The sequence below is a fragment of the Triturus cristatus genome, chromosome 11, assembly GCF_964204655.1.
Source record: "Triturus cristatus chromosome 11, aTriCri1.1, whole genome shotgun sequence".
NCBI lineage: Eukaryota > Metazoa > Chordata > Amphibia > Caudata > Salamandridae > Triturus > Triturus cristatus.
This window is the reverse complement of record NC_140594.1, coordinates 923,910,652-923,926,120: the sequence shown is the minus strand read 5'-3', so window position 1 is coordinate 923,926,120 and position 15,469 is coordinate 923,910,652. Positions and strand designations below refer to the sequence as shown.

The window sequence follows — 15,469 nt, the reverse complement described above, 5'->3', positions numbered from 1 at the left end:
AGTGCTATGTGCGGTGAAATTATGTGCTAAAAATGTCTCTAGGAAATTCCCTTGTCGAAGTTTTAATGAAAGGGTCCTAGGACATGAGTAAAAAATGTAATCAGGATATACTGGAGGTTTTTAAATTGAACCTCTATATCTCATTTGTTTAAAAAAGGTGTAGGTCTACTAGTTTCAGCTTTCAGAAATGTTCAAGAGGCTTTCGTCAGGACCATAGATGGTGCTGATTCTCTCAACACAAACACATCACCCAGCATCTGCGCAACCTCCACTGGCTCCCCGTTGAGAAAATAGTAACCTTCAAGATACTGACCCACGCCTACAAATGCCTCCACAACACCAGACCCCAATATCTCAACAACAGAATCTCCTTCCACGTACCCAAGAGGAACCTCCGATCCGCCGACCTCGCCTTCGCCGTACCTCCCTGCATTCGCAGAACAAGAACTGGTGGAAGAACCTTCTCTCCTACATCGCGGCCAAGACATGGAATGAGCTGTCAATCAACATCAGGTGCGCCCCCACTCTGCACATCTTCAGAAAGACCCTCAAGACCTGGATCTTAGACTGACCGGAGCTGGCTCCCCCGCGCCTTGAGACCCTCATGGTTGAGAAGCACGCTTATAATCTCCTTGATTTATTTATTTGATTCCACCACATGCCTTTCTAAACCACCACCAGACACTCCCTGTCTCTTTATCACACTCTTGCAGATTCTGTTTCCCACTTGCTTTTTCCATTTGCCTTAGTTTTCCATCTGTGCGCTCAGCAATGGATAGACTCACATTGTGGGAAAGTAAAGGGATATAATTGTTGTACACTTTCTAAAGACCTACAGGGCATATTATCAAGGGCTTTAACTCTGCTTTTTTGTCTTTAAAAGCCAAAAAAGCGGAGATAAAACTATCGCCCTATTTACAAGTGGGTGCTAACATGCATTAGCGCATGCTAGCATCCGTTTTCCCGATGCCTCGCTTTGCATCTCTAATGAGATGCAAAGTGGGCGTCACTGGGCAGTACTGCATGTAAATTATCGTTGATGTGCACATCGCGATATTTACAAGGAGGCCCACGCATTTTAGCAGACGTTAGTTTTTGGCGAAAACCGTGGTTTTCGCCAAAAACTAACGTCTGCTGAAATGCTGACTTACGTACACTTAACATTGGGGGTGGATTATGCTGATACAACCACAGGGTTGTATCAGCAAGGTTATTGCCGTTTTCCATGGAACATCGGTGGAAAACCAGCAATGTTCCATGGAAAACACCGCTATCGCTGGAATAATTATCGCCATTGCGCTATGCGTTGTAAATACAGTGCTAGCATGGCGATAATTTCCAGTGTTAAAAAATGTCACGCTAAGCGCGTCCGCCAATAATTATGGCTGCCGCTTGATAATATGCCCCTTCGTTCCTCTGTTCTGTATGAAGTATTTTTCCCTAAGCTGCAAAAGTAAGGGCCATGTATTTAAGGCACTTAAAATTTCAGTAATACAAAACAAAAATTTGATACACTTCGGTATCACATGGTTGATTCAAGTCTTCACAAGTGCTTCGCTATGTGTCGCTGAAAATGGGCAAAAGATGATTAAATAATTAAAATATCTGAGAATGCTGCTTTCAAATTAACATTATAGGGAGAGGTAAAACGTAGCTCCAAAACAGACTGCGGTCAAGTAAAGCTTAAACCGTACATATATTTTTTAGTTTTATGTAGCGCAAACTTGGTCTAAGGGCATTAGAGCGCTTTACATGTGAATGAGGAAAAACGCACTTGCGTTTTAAGGCACGTAGAAATTAAGTTATTTGTCCAGAATGTAAGGCTGTTGAACAGTGGCTGGAATTCGAACCAAGTTCCCCAGTTTTAAAATCAAACTTTCTAGGCGCTAGACCACATAAATACCGAAACACCAGTTGCATTTAATAAATACAGCAGCACTTAATATCAGAACCGTGAGCTCTCGATGGATGAGGCCATTAAATAACAAACCTTTATTCTGGTTACCCTTCACTACTTTTTTATCTTCACACTCATCTTTACTCTAATTTCTATTCACCTTCCCTCTCTCGCTCTTCTTTTCCCCCTTTCCTCTTTCCTTTCCCCTCTTTCTTTCCTTTTTCTCTGTCTTAAAAAATATGAAAAATGACTAACGTTAGATAGATAATCCATTCTCTTTTTAATTGACCTTATAGCATAGGATTACATTTTACAATTTTTTGATGTGACATCATCATATTTATTATTGTTATACCCTTAAATTATATCTTTTTATTATGTTACTTTCCTTCTGTATGCTGCTTGTAATCCTGGTGCTCTCTTTTTAATCCCAATAAAATTATTTATTCTTTTTAAAGATTTTTTTAAATTGTCTGCCTGCAGCATAACGTGCTGGGAAAGGGCCACTACATAAACTATCTGATGAAAAGAGTGCTGAACATAGTAATTCTGCTAATCACCTAAAGAGGAAAGTGTGTGTGTTCTCAATTCGTGAAAGACCTGTAAACGCCATGAATCTTGAACGAACGGGGTAGCAATGAAGAAACCTGTGTATCCCTAGCAGAACCTGGGCATAACATGTACGTGATAGTTGTGGTTCTCCGCAGAGATAAACTTGCCCACTATTTAGTCAGCAACCATATAATCTCATTAGACATGCCGTATTCTTAGGCATCAAAAGGTTCCGCTTGCATACTTCATGTTACACACATTCAAATTCACCCACATTATGCACATGCATGTAAATCTGGCATGTTATAAAAGTTGCCTTTAAATATCATGACATTCTCACAACAATTTTAATAGTTAATAGTCCATAAAAAGAGACACTTGGTTAGGCACACATTTTCCTTCTTGTATAATGATCATAGCAAAAGACGTCCACTATACAATCTTTATCTGCAGTCCGCCCCCAGTGGCGCGACAAACAGTCATGAAGGTCCATAGAACGGCCAACTGTTGCCTAAAATATCCTCCAGACCCATTGTCTTTGACATGCTTGAAAATGTGTTGTCGTGACTCTGAAAAACAGGGTCGATGCGTTTCAGCCAATGTCTGAAGGCCTCCTGAGGACACAACAACATCAAGTGGTGAAATATTCGCCATATCCCCTAAGTATCAGTGTCTGGAGCGTACAATGCCATGCTGTGAAAAAACACTAGACAGCCTAAACAAGGACTACACTGAGTGTCTCAGAAGTGTTTCAAAAAGTCGCAGTGGTGAGCCCAGTAGGCACAGTGGTCTACCACCAGTCAGAACTCAAGACGAGAATCTTGAATGGAGCCAGAAGTAAGCATTATATCACAGAAGAAGAAGGTTCTGGACATAATGCTCTTGTCAGAAGCAAAGGTGTAGACAACATTATCATAACAGAAAAAACACATCTTATGCTAGTACCTGTGCCATGAACTGTGTGGAAATGTGGATTTTCCTGATCAGTTATGTCCCCTATCTTGGACCCCAACGGTTCTATATGCATGTTACAAGTACATGTATGTTCCCTCCAGTTCCAGTTTCTAAGACGCAAACATATGTGTGTCTACCGTTGACATGTTCTCTGTCAGATCCGCCATCAATGGGCTGGATATTCGATTCCTAAGTATGAAAAGCCACCGACTTTATATGGCTAAGTTACTCCATTTTTACAGTTCAGGCAAGTAGGCCCGATTCTGTCCTCAAAGCCTTTCCCTGCTCTCTGTCTTTGACAGCTTCAGCTTGAGCTCGCATCTGTATCCATGAACTTTGTCCTACTCCCTGTGCAGCTAACGGTGACTGCCTCGGCCAGTTTTCGCCTGTCTGCCAAGAAGTTGTATTTCACCTTCGAATTATCTATTTTACTCTTCAGCCGATGCATTCCTGTCCAGTGATTTAGGTAAACATTTCCTTTAGCTCACAAGCAAAGGACTCAGCCTTTCCGTCCTCCTGCAAGTGATTCATAGCCCTGTTGCCATGGAAAGTTTTCTGCCCCTCGCATCTCATATAGACACTTAGACGCTTGTACACGCACACAGTCAGTATAGAATAGATTCTGTCCGAGAGTTCTTCCTTGTGGATAACATAGTTCTTTAAACATAGGATGTTAGATATGATTTGGGATTAGGTTGACTTGACCCCAGACTTCTCGTCTCCACATGTAGAGCTAAATGTCAAGTCCCCTTCACCCCCTAGTTGCACGTCAATTACACGTCATGCTGCCGCGCGCGCATCTATGCCAAGTATTATCTTATAGATCCACCTATGTCTGATAATTCTAACCAATCATGTTTCTTTTATTCCTTATTACGCCTAGTTTCGATTATGTCACTGTTTTGTCACTTTTCTTATCAAATGTTACGCCTTCTACATTCGTTTCATTATAATGCACTTATTATAAAAATACATGTCTGTTAATGAATTATTGTACTTCACTTCCTGAACCCTCGTGGTGACGGAACCTGAGGACCGCGACTCGAGTCGGCCATTTTGAATGGAATAAAGCCCATTAGAAAACCTCTTATACCACGGATTCTGCCTCTTGTTATTTTGAGCTATTTACTTCAATTTAAGATTCCGCATGAAATTCAGTCCGGTAATATTTATTTTTATTTACCACATAATGGCGCCCGAACAGGGACACTTTCTCATCTCACGCGCCGGCGGTGCGTTGCAGGCCCGGTCTCCTGCCACAGCTGGACGGACCATAAACGCGTACCAGCAGGATTTCCTGTAAGCTCCCTCCGGTCAAGCGGGGGCGACTGAGGCTGCGATCAACCCAGACGAGGCGGTGAGAAGTGCGAAGTATCCCGACCAGAGCCTAGCTGAGAGAGCAAGATCCGAGGTATACAGAGGCCCACCAGGTTTTCCGAAATCCCGACGTCCAGAGGGTCCGATGTCCGCAGTTATCGAGTCCTGTCCATTCTCTGAGGCCTTCCGTTTCAAGGAGCTACTCGGTGAGTACCATCGCCGGGGAGGCGTGTTGACGCGCACATAGGTTGTGCCGGTCAAGACGGATTTGGGTACACAAATCCGGTCTGCACTGTTTAGCAGTGTATATGTACTGTTTAGCAGTATATCAAGTATTCCGAAGTATTCAGTTATTGTCAAGAATTCAGCGTGGTGATTAGTTAGGCAGACTGTCATCACTGTCGACCATTGTTATAATGTTTAATGTTTAAAGTTTAAAGTATTCAGAAATGTCTTGCATATTGTGGTATGAATGACTGTTCATTGTTCACTGTTCATTATTGTGTTTCTCGTATTAAGCAAAGTTCAAGAGTAAGTATCAGATCAGTTGTGAATATGCCGCTCTTCTCGAAGTTAAGACAGATTACTACCAGAAAAGGGGTGCTTGAAGAAGCAGTCCCTATTCCTCCTAGGGATACTCCAGGGCATTTCATGTACCATAAACATGGCTTAGATGCCATATTGTTTCTTGATCTATGGGTAGATTATACCAAAGGATTACCGGAAAGTCAAAGGTGGCCCATAGCGGGAACCTGGGATGCAGAGTGCATCATGAAAGTGGAGGAAGAGTTATGGAAAAGAAAGGTCAGACAGTCACAGAAAGACGCTGTTGAGTTATGGCGTAAAGAATCTCATAGACGAACAGAAAAAGCACGTAGACAAGAAGAGAGGAGTAAAGAAAGTTCAAATAAAGTTCAAGAAAATCTATTAATTGAGGAAGGTATCCGAGTGAAATCAGAACAAGTGAATAGACAAAGAAATGCTCTTATGAATGGTATGTATCCCCTTCTAGCCGAAGGACTACCTAAGGCTGCTCCAGAGATACCAAAAGACTTGCCACCCCCATTATTTCCAATTAAGGTACATCCAAAGGGGCATCCCAGAACCGCAGAAGATGTTTTTCTTTCCTCATATCTAGACGATGCAGCTCCCGAGTATGCTAACGCCACACCACATAGACCGTCTGGCGGAGGGGTCCAACGTCAGGATCAGGTATCTGTCCCCGTGCAACAGCAAGTCCCGATACAAGCTTCGGCAAGCACATCTGTTTCCGCATCTGTCTCCGCAGTCGACTCTATAGAGGTATCGACACCCATAGTTGCTGTGTCACGTTCAACGAACCCATTCACACCCGACGCCCCAGATAGGGCCACGGGAGGTGCTAGCAGTACTTTTACACCACCTAGAATAAATAAACTTGTCTTTCAAGAGTCAGCGCATTCACGTACACCTAAATTCGTAAGTGAACGTACGCTTAAAGAACTCCTTGTAAATTGTAGATATGACCCAGTGGTTGGTAAAGAGGACGAAATGGTCCTGGCATCATTACGTATCAGGCGAGCCGCAGAATATTTAGCAAGGTTACCAGGGATGACTACGCATCTAGATAACATATATCATTTTGTTCAAACAGGACGAGATCCAGGATGTATTAACAGAGCTATGGAATTCCAGAAAGTAGAGATACAGGGGGAACTGTTACGTTTCCTCATAAACTGTGTAATCAGAAATCAAGATCGTCCGGGGGTAGACCCGAATGCAATGCTTATTCTTACAAGATGGAGTCAGAATATATCAGAAGGGAGACACGATAAGCAAAATTGTATAATAGCCATGTGCCGAAAAATACGTAAAGAAATAGAGCGTATTCATGAAGAGAGATTGGGAACAGACGAGTTTGAGCAAGATGAAGTGTCCGAATCAGGGAATTCCGCAAGACAGTCAGAGACCATAGCTTATGTAGGCAGAGGAAGATCTTGTGAAAATACTAGATGTTTTTCTGATCCCATACACTCCGTATGTCCAAATAATAGCAGAACGTATCCGACGCCTGTAATAAATCTGAAGTCTCCTGAACATTCGTTTCAAGCCGCAGATAAGATACTACGAGAACGAAGAGGTTACCACCTCCTCGATTCTATGGATGAGCAAGAATTAGCCAGATCAGCCGTTCACTGGATTGACAGTCCTGAAAAATACGGTGATGAGACCGTAGCACACACGTTTCTCAACCTCAGTACAGATGACCAACGCTTAGCTGGAATCTATATGATTCAGCAACTTCTCATATTATATAAGAGCCAACATGCTGACCCTGGTCCTTTACCTGATATATTAACGGAACTACTCACAAACAGATGGAGAGGTTCTAGTAATAAGCTAATTAAAGAGATATTAGTGTCACGTAAGCAGTACGTCCTTTTTGTAAGTCCGGATTCTCTCTCGCTGCCCCACAGAGAAAGAACGCCGTACTATATGGATAGACAAAATCCTTTACGAGAAGTGCACCCAATAAAAGGCGAAGACAATGAGTTTCACCGTGTATTTGTTTACACACCCATATCAAAAATGGAATTATTAGAAATGAAGAAAGTAGTACCTAGTCATGACAAAGACCCAGCGGGTTTCCACCGAGAAATTAAAGACATGTTACTGATGGGAGAGTACACCTTTCCTGATATTATGACGATATTAAAGGTGCTTTTGCCTGCTGGCATTTATGAAAAACTGAAAGAAAAAGAGTGGGAAGTGGGAGACCAAAAGATAGACTGGACAGCATTAGCAGAGGAAGAAAGGAGCCGAGCTGCAGGTTCAGGGCTCGGGGATAAAGTTAAACTGTTACCAGGTTTACTAGTACAGGTACTGCCACGTTTATTAACTACAAAAAAGGAAGATTGGGGTGCAATCACAGCCTGCAAACAAAAGCAAGATGAAGACACAAGCGATTATTATGCTCGATTTGAAAAATGTTTTGGTATAAATAGTGGTATAAAAGCAAGTAGTGACTCATATCCACATTTATTTGTGACAAAATTGGTGGAAAATGCATTGCCTCCAGTGAAGAATAGAATATTGAAATTCGAGAGTACCTGGCAAAGTAACACTCCGTCGCAAATGCTACAAATGTTACAGTATCATCACAATAGAATTAGGGATGAACAAGAACACGAGCATAGACGCATGAAGGATACAAAAATGAAAATGCTAGTTTCTCAGACAGTACCAGCAGATGGTCACAAAAAGGGTGTGACACATTCTGGTGATTCTGCAGTTCCTGTAAAAGGAACCTGCAATTACTGTAAACAACTAGGCCATTATGTACATGATTGTCAAGTCCTGAAACGTAATATAGCTACAGGTATTGCAAAAGAGAGACCACGATTAGTTAGACAAGATCAGAATGAACAAGGAGCTATGCAGCATGGACAGTCCATGCCAGTTCAGCAACAGTCTATGCCAGCCTCACAGCAACCCATACAGTTTGTGCCAGCTGCACCACCGTTGCCTGCTACTGCCACACAAACCACAACACGACAAATGTATCAGACTGCACAGTATGAATACCCTGAGTATCAGCGCTACGCATGAACCAGCCTAGAGAGGGAAGTCGACTTACCGCTTATCGAGATTCCTGTAGATCAAGAAGGACCTTATGTACATAGTGAATTATTAGGTCAAGATAGAAAATTCTTACTCGATACAGGGGCAAGTCGAACAACCATAAAACGTAGTGAAGTTCCAGGGGCACCCCTCTCAGGCTCTCAAAATGTTTCCCTTGGTTTTTCAGGAAAACCTATTGTTAATGAAGTATCACAGCCTCTACCACTTACGTTAGGACCTTTGACACGAACTACAGATTTATTGCTTACTAAATCATGCCCAGAAAATCTGTTAGGAATTAAGACTCTGAAAGCACTAGGAGCCATAATATGTTGTTCTCCGGAAGGAGTAAGGTTGTTTTTACGTGATTTTAAAGGTCACTATGTGTCTAGAGACATGGATCCCCGACTACAGACTTTACCAGTACATCTATGGGCACAAGGCCCTACGGATGTTGGCTGCATGAACATTACACCCTATCGAGTTACATTGAAAGCAGGAGTGGTATTACCACGAATGCGACAATACAAGTTACCGCATGATGCTGTAGTGGCTTTGTTGAAAATCATTGATGAGCTAATTGCCCAGGGAGTAGTTGTAGAAACAGACTCCAATGTATGTAATTCACCGATAATTCCGATTCTTAAACGAACTGATCCTACTGCTCCGCCAGTATACCGATTGGTTATTGATTTGCGTGAACTAAACAAGTGTATTGTACCACAATTCCCTGTGGTCCCTGATATATCATCATTGTTGACAGCAATTGATTCCGAAGCAACATTTTTTACTGTAATCGATCTCAAGAATGCCTTTTTCAGCGTCCCAATAGATCCGGAAAGCCAATACTTGTTCGGATTCAGTTTAAATGGGCGCAGTTTTAAATTCTCACGCGCTCCCCAAGGATTTACAGAAAGCCCCAGCATCTACAGCCAAGCACTGAAAAGAGAACTTGACAGTATCCACATGCCAGTCAATACTGCACTGCTTCAATATGTCGATGATCTGCTGATCACCGCAAGAAGCGAGTCAGAATGTGAAAAAGCTTCTCTGACAGTTTTACATTTCCTAGCCGACAAGGGGCACAAGGTGTCCCCTTCTAAGCTGCAATTCTGTGTTCAGCGAGTTATTTATCTTGGTCACTCGCTGTCCAAGGAGGGAAGGCAGCTTACACCAGATCGCATTCAGTTAATTGCTAACATGTCAATACCCCAGACACAAAAGGAGGTGCGAGCTTTCATAGGCCTCACTTCATATTGTAGGCAGTGGATCCCTCAGTACGCATTTCTAGCAAAACCACTTATTCAGTTAACCACACAGGAGGCAGCCACATCGACTGTTCTCCCTTGGACTCAGGAACATACACAAGCTTTTGAAAGCCTAAAGGAAGCTTTATGTCAAGCACCTGTTTTAGCAACGCCATGTTATAGCAAACATTTTACACTCTTTGTTACAGAACGCGAAGGTACTGCCTTGTCAGTACTCACTCAGGATCAAGCAGGATCATGCAAGCCATGTGCTTATTTTTCCAGTACATTAGATCCCGTAGCTCAGGCTTTGCCTGCATGCCTGAAATCAGTGGCAGCGACAGCTTTAGCAATCAGACAAAGCGATGCCATAGTATTAGGACACCCATTGACAGTTCAAGTACCACATGCAGTAGAGGTTCTTGTGAACCGAACACAAACACAACACTTGACCATAGCAAGACTTACCGGTTATGAACTGACATTGTTTCAACCACACATAGAGATCCGACGGTGTAATACATTGAATCCTGCTACACTATTACCTGTAATTGGAACAGACCCACTAGCTCATGATTGTGTTGAAATCATTGAAATAAAGACGAAACCTAGACAAGACTTGACAGACGTTCCATTGTTAGATCCAGACCTGACGTTGTATGTAGACGGATCATGCATGAGAGCAAGTACAGGAGATTTAGTGGCCGCGTATGCAGTCACAACAGACACTGAAGTTATTGAAACAAATTGTATAGATACTTTGTCAGCCCAAGCAGCAGAACTCATTGCTCTAACGCAAGCCTGTATTCAAGCCACAAATAAGAAAGTTAATGTATACACTGACTCACGTTATGCATTCGGAGTTGTACACGACTTCGGCGTGCTGTGGCGAGAGAGAGGTTATTTAACGTCCCATGGTGCCCACATTCAGCACGGACCCCTCATTCATGCTTTGTTAGACGCAATACATCTACCCACTGCTATATCGATTATGAAATGTAAAGCACACACGAAGGTTACTGATACCATTTCTCAAGGCAATGATTTAGCTGACAGAACAGCTAAACAGACTGCTCAGAATCGCACATTAGACATGACAAAGCCAATAGTTCAGACACCAACACAGTGTATGACAATTAAGGATCCCGCACTTGATGTAATTGACATACAGACACATGCCACAGCAGAAGAAATAAAGAAGTGGACTGAACTAGGAGGGATCCAGACAGATCAAGGGTGGATGACAAAGGAGAAATCTGTATGGTTTCTCCCTGATTCCATGGTTCAAGCCATTATAGCTACAGTTCACAGTCCAGCACATTTAGGAGAGAAGGCTATGCTAGACAGCATTCAGCACATTTGGTTCAACAAACATTTACGAGCAGCAGCTAAACAAAAAGTTCGTACCTGTATGATATGTTGTCAGTTTAATCCAGGAAAGAGTGTTCCCGTAGAGCAGGGTGGATTTCAGCCTCCTGACCATCCTTTTGAAGTCCTCCAGATGGATTATATTCAGATGGAACGTTGTCGAGGATTCAAATATGTTCTCGTAGTTGTCTGCGCTCTCTCCCGTTGGACAGAGGCGTATCCCGTATCAGATTACACTGCCCCGACTACTGCCAAGCAGCTAGTTCGAGAATTCTTCCCACGGTACGGTTTACCACGTGTTGTATATTCAGATAACGGTCAGCCTTTCTCATCCGAATTAATGAAACATGTCTCACTCTTGTTGGGATATCAGTGGAAATTCCACTGTGTCCGACACCCCGAGGCAGCAGGTCTCGTAGAAAGACATAACCAGACACTGAAAATCAGACTGTCCAAAATATGTAGAGAGAAAGGTGTCGACTGGATAGTAGCATTACCAGTTGCACTCTTTTATATGAGAATGGTAGCACACTCTAGAACAGGGCTATCCCCGTATGAGGTGATCTTTGGTAGACCACCGAATATGTGGGGGACGCCTATACCACGCAAAATAACTGACATTGACTGTAACATGCTGACAGATTACTTGGCTTCCTTGATGTCTGCACTACAATCTTCTCGTTCACAGGTAGCTGCAGCCTTTCCCGACAACACTGAGGCGAAACCCCATGACATTGTTCCGGGTAATCTTGTCTTTGTGAGAAATTTCGACAGGAAAAGTCAATTGGAGCCCAGGTGGAAAGCACCGAAGTTGGTCCTGTTGACCACAAGAACAGCCGTGAAGATCGAGGGACGTAAAGGGTGGATTCATTCAAGTCACGTCAAAAAATTCCATGGACTACCTTCAGATATAGACACTGTGCCCTGCACTCCCTCACAGACTGATTCAAAACTTCCTTTTGTTGAAAAGAATGACTCTCAGTGCTATAAATTAAAGCTTAGGCCCAAACAGTCGAGCAATTTGATTGTTTAAGTCCTCTCCAAGGTGAAGCGGTTGAATTGTCTCCGACATGTATCCCTTGGACCTGAGTAGAGAAAATACCCGAGAAATGTTGAAACGACAGGCGTATTGTAAATCACTGCGTAGCCACTGTATTGTGACTTTATTAATTTTGTTTTTCTTGAGTTTTTTAATAGTTACTGCAAGTATATTGTTGCATATGTATTATCCTGATTCTAAACGTGTTTTCAATATAACTGATGAACACTCTTTTAGTGACCTACCGCCACATGAGTTGTCCTATAGACTTGCGCTGCGTAATAACACATTCATTAGTATGTTACATCATTCCCATCAGACTAGTAATGCCACCAATTGTTGGGTGTGTGGCCGACTCCCTCCCTATCAGAATAACAAAGGAGTTCTGCCTTTCTTTCCACATCCATTCACACACAATGGCTCCTGTGGAGCATGGTTTAGTTTATTAAATTCCATAGACCCAGACACAGCAGTTTATCAACAACACTGGATATGGGGAAATCTGAATCTAGTTTTATTTAAAGTCTGTCACCCTAATAAGGAGGGTTACCCCAGTAGAACAGGAACTGATTTAGAAAATGAAGTGTATCAATTAGGTAATTTTACGCCTAATCTTATGATTTTGAATGTCAAATCCGAAGTTGAACTAATTCTGCCCACTATGTCAGTATTTCCAGTTAAGGGTGAATTATGTGTACGAAAAGTTGGTTCCATACACATGGGCCATAGCCAATGCGTTACTACAGTAAAATATAGTGATCAAGGTAAATCTTCATTTAGAGCTTCTCGCCATTCTTACTTTATATGTGGTCAGACGGCATATATGCGTCTGCCTCTAGATTGGGATGGTACTTGTTACATAGCATTCCTTTTGCCACCTGTTTTCCTAGCTCCCCCTGATTATTATCGAAATGTTCATTTAGTACACAATAGAGAGCAAAGAGATCTCCCAGTTGTCGATTATACTGAAACAGCATGGGACAAGTATGTAGATTTCAATAAAGGTATCTTTCCCTATATAGGTACAATATCAAATAGTAAGCTGATACGCAGACTCACCAAGACTCTTGAAGCTGTAGTAAACGAGACTATAGCCGCCCTAGGCAATCTGACAGAGGAACAATCAGTGATGAGAATTGTTGTTCTCCAGAATCGTCTTGTCCTTGACGTCATCCTGGCCGATAGGGGCGGAGCTTGCAGGGTCATCGGATCCAGCTGCTGCATATTCATACCAGAAAATTCGCCATCTGTATATAAAGCTATAACACGCCTTCATAAGATTGTAAGCCAGATACACGAGAATCCAGGCACTTGGACGTGGTCCGGGTGGTTTTGGAGTGTGATATCAGCCTGGGGATGGAGAGTTCTATCCTTCCTAGGTATTGGCCTTCTTATGCTCTTCAGTTGTTGTTTATGCCTACAATGTGGACCAGCGATTTGTGGTCTGTGTGCCACATCGTGTATTCCACATCAAGGTTTTCGTTCAAAATACCAGAAGAAGAAGGAAGAAGAAATGATGCTCCATGAGCAAATCAATGGAATGATGAAGATTGATGTCTCGTGAAGGGCAAGAAGGGGACAAGGAGGGAATGTGGAAATGTGGATTTTCCTGATCAGTTATGTCCCCTATCTTGGACCCCAACGGTTCTATATGCATGTTACAAGTACATGTATGTTCCCTCCAGTTCCAGTTTCTAAGACGCAAACATATGTGTGTCTACCGTTGACATGTTCTCTGTCAGATCCGCCATCAATGGGCTGGATATTCGATTCCTAAGTATGAAAAGCCACCGACTTTATATGGCTAAGTTACTCCATTTTTACAGTTCAGGCAAGTAGGCCCGATTCTGTCCTCAAAGCCTTTCCCTGCTCTCTGTCTTTGACAGCTTCAGCTTGAGCTCGCATCTGTATCCATGAACTTTGTCCTACTCCCTGTGCAGCTAACGGTGACTGCCTCGGCCAGTTTTCGCCTGTCTGCCAAGAAGTTGTATTTCACCTTCGAATTATCTATTTTACTCTTCAGCCGATGCATTCCTGTCCAGTGATTTAGGTAAACATTTCCTTTAGCTCACAAGCAAAGGACTCAGCCTTTCCGTCCTCCTGCAAGTGATTCATAGCCCTGTTGCCATGGAAAGTTTTCTGCCCCTCGCATCTCATATAGACACTTAGACGCTTGTACACGCACACAGTCAGTATAGAATAGATTCTGTCCGAGAGTTCTTCCTTGTGGATAACATAGTTCTTTAAACATAGGATGTTAGATATGATTTGGGATTAGGTTGACTTGACCCCAGACTTCTCGTCTCCACATGTAGAGCTAAATGTCAAGTCCCCTTCACCCCCTAGTTGCACGTCAATTACACGTCATGCTGCCGCGCGCGCATCTATGCCAAGTATTATCTTATAGATCCACCTATGTCTGATAATTCTAACCAATCATGTTTCTTTTATTCCTTATTACGCCTAGTTTCGATTATGTCACTGTTTTGTCACTTTTCTTATCAAATGTTACGCCTTCTACATTCGTTTCATTATAATGCACTTATTATAAAAATACATGTCTGTTAATGAATTATTGTACTTCACTTCCTGAACCCTCGTGGTGACGGAACCTGAGGACCGCGACTCGAGTCGGCCATTTTGAATGGAATAAAGCCCATTAGAAAACCTCTTATACCACGGATTCTGCCTCTTGTTATTTTGAGCTATTTACTTCAATTTAAGATTCCGCATGAAATTCAGTCCGGTAATATTTATTTTTATTTACCACAGTTACAGCGTGCAAGTACCTCTCTCTGTCACTCTCACTAGGTAATCCATGTGGTTAACATCTGCTCTATAAATAGGCCTTGTTACACTATGTTATGATACATTATCTAATGGTATTTCACCAAGACTAGCCAACTTGAGAATAGTTTTCACCATATGATTGTGCAAGCAGATGGTGGTGAGCCTTTGGAGAGGAGGTGGAGCAATGGAGGATGGGGCTTTGGCCCCTTTGCACTGCCCAGTCACACCTACTCTCCACTACAGCAAGAACAACATTATCTGGAGCCATCTGCCATGTCCGAGGAAGGTCTACTTGGAGCCCAATTATGCAGACCTGATCCTGTAGCGTGTTCTGTGCAAGTGTTTCCAGCTATGGAATAGTGACTCTTCACCAGGTTGCTTTGTGAGGAGAGAAGAAACCTGGGGGCATAGATACTGCGCCTTATTTACAATGCAGCGTTAAGCCCCTTAATGTGGCTTAACGCTGCCTTGTAAAAAAGGCCCCCTTTCATGCTATGGTTAGCGTGAAAGGGGTGGGCAGTGGGTGTTGCGGTGGGCGTTCCACTGCAATACTCAGGCGTTCCACCACAACACCCATTCATGTTGACGCTGACCCCTATGTACAAAGGTGGCGTACATAGGAGACAGCGCCAAAATTAAGAGCAAGTAAAACCTGGGGGCATATGTATAAGCCTCTGTTGCCACCACATAGTCACTTATATAGAC

At 42.8% G+C, this 15,469-nt stretch overlaps 1 protein-coding gene across 1 annotated transcript in view; it reads right to left on the bottom strand.

The window, feature by feature from the left end:
* The window catches only part of IGSF10 (immunoglobulin superfamily member 10), a 144,420-nt gene that overhangs the window by 14,831 nt on the left and 114,120 nt on the right, over positions 1–15,469 (bottom strand). The gene's annotated exons all lie outside the window — the stretch shown is intronic.